The 1999-nt window shown below is 38.8% G+C and overlaps 1 long non-coding RNA gene across 1 annotated transcript; it reads right to left on the bottom strand.

Annotated features, from left to right (window-relative positions):
- Window positions 1–1246: 1246 nt before the first annotated feature.
- On the bottom strand, window positions 1247–1761 carry LOC134215438 (uncharacterized). The gene is made up of 3 exons (XR_009980158.1): window positions 1638–1761; window positions 1477–1577; window positions 1247–1350 (listed from the first exon to the last, which is right to left on the bottom strand). It is a non-coding gene; the product is annotated as an uncharacterized LOC134215438 (long non-coding RNA).
- Between the last annotated feature and the right edge of the window lie 238 nt (window positions 1762–1999).

Raw genomic sequence — 1999 nt, 5'->3', positions numbered from 1 at the left:
AAAGTATATTTGTAAAAATTGTGGATTTTCATTAACTGGTGGCAATAATGAACCTGCTCTGTGGTAAATTTGACCTTGAATTTATAATTACCAAACAAAAAAAGTAAAAGTAGCTGGTGGTTATATTAAGTTGGGAAAGAACTACCTTGAATGTCGGCATGAAATTGTCTCTGACAATTTGAGTAGCGCCAAACGAAGTCATTTGGAAACATTCATTATATTTCTGGATGTTCGTCATAAAATGTTTTGACTTAATCCCTGAACCAGCAAATAATGAATGCAATGGTTCCGATGGAGGAGTCAAGGAAGGTAATTTGATCTTGCCACTTGCGCAACATAATCCAGGTGCTTCTTTACGAAATTTCAACACCTTGCAATGGGAACAAACCACAGTCATAGATCCAATATCGACATTATTATTCGCGCAATAGTCAATTGTTGCATCGTACTTGAATGCTTCATGTATCATCACATTACCGACTTGGCGTTGTACTCGTCTAGTTAGGTTTATTTGCTCGTGGATGTCAACAGATCTAGCTTGTGCTGTAGTCCTCCTTCTCGTTCTTAATCGATTGACATCATTTTGAGCAATGCGTTGTGACACTCTTTCTCTATCCAGTTCATTTTGTGATGCTTGTAGCTCGATAGATTGACTCGCTCGATGATACGTTGTATTCCTAGCTTTACGACTCCTGCGTCCAATGTTGCTGCGTCTTATTGGAGGCATAGCAATTTTCTGACTAAAGAATAAACAACATAATCAGCTCCATTTCAATTTCAATTAATGTTGAGGCTTGATTTTGAGCGTTTGTTATATTGTTGCAGTAGAACTTACCCGCAATCTTAACTCGTGATTTGGGGACTCGCACCAATCGTAACTTTAAAGCGTATTTATAGCTTAACTCGCGATTCGGGGATACGTTTCAGAATGCTCGACTGAAAACGTGAATCAAAATCAGATCCATGTCAATAACTACAAATATGTCCGGAAACTACCAATTTTCAGACTTCGAACTAAGGTTTGATTTCGAACGTTTGAGATATTGTTTCCGTAGTACTGACCGGCACTTTGAACTCGTGACTTGGGGACCGGCACCAATCGGAGGTTTAAAGCGTGTTGGTTTTTCGCGATTTGGGAGTATGTTTTAGGATGCTCGACTGAAAACGTGCAATATAATCAGATCCATGTCAATCACTAAAAATATGTATTGAAATTACCAATTGTCAGTTTTCGAAAGTTTGCGAAATTGCTTCCGTAGTACTGACCGGAACTCGTGGTTTAGGGACCAGCTCAAAGCGTTTTGTTTTCTTTTTTTTTCGCGATGTTGGAATACGTTCCAGGATGCTCGACTGAAAAACGTGCAATAAAATCAGATCCATTTCAATCACTACAAATATGTCCGAAAACTATCAATTTTCAGGTTTCGAACTGTGATTGATTTTGAACGTTTGCTATATTGTTGCAGTAGAACTTACCCGGATTCTTAACTCGTGATTTGGGGACCGGTACCAATTGTAACTTTAAAGTGTATTTATAGCTTAACTAGCGATTCGGAGATACGTTTCAGGATGCTCGACTGAAAACGTGAACTAAAATCAGGTACATGTCAATCGCTACAAATATGTATCGAAGTTACCAATAGTCAGTTTTTGAAAGTTAGCGAAATTGTTTCAGTAGTACTGACCAGCCCTTCGATATCTTATTTAGGGGACCGGAACCATTCGGGGCTTTAAGGGTTTTTTTTTAATTTGCGAGGTAGGAATAGGTTTCAGGACGCTCGGCTGAAAAACGTGCAATAAAATCAGATCCATTTCAATCACTACAAATATGTCCGGAAACTACCAATTTTCAGACTTCGAACTGAGGTTTGATTTCGAAAGTTTGTGGAATTGTTTCCGTAGTATTGACCGGCACTTTGAACTCGTTGTTTGGGGACCGGCAACAATCGGAGCTTAAAGCGTTTTGTTTTTTATTTCTCGATGTTGGAATACGGTCCAG

Source organism: Armigeres subalbatus, chromosome 2 (genome assembly GCF_024139115.2).
Source record: "Armigeres subalbatus isolate Guangzhou_Male chromosome 2, GZ_Asu_2, whole genome shotgun sequence".
NCBI lineage: Eukaryota > Metazoa > Arthropoda > Insecta > Diptera > Culicidae > Armigeres > Armigeres subalbatus.
This window is presented reverse-complemented; position numbering and strand designations above follow the sequence as displayed.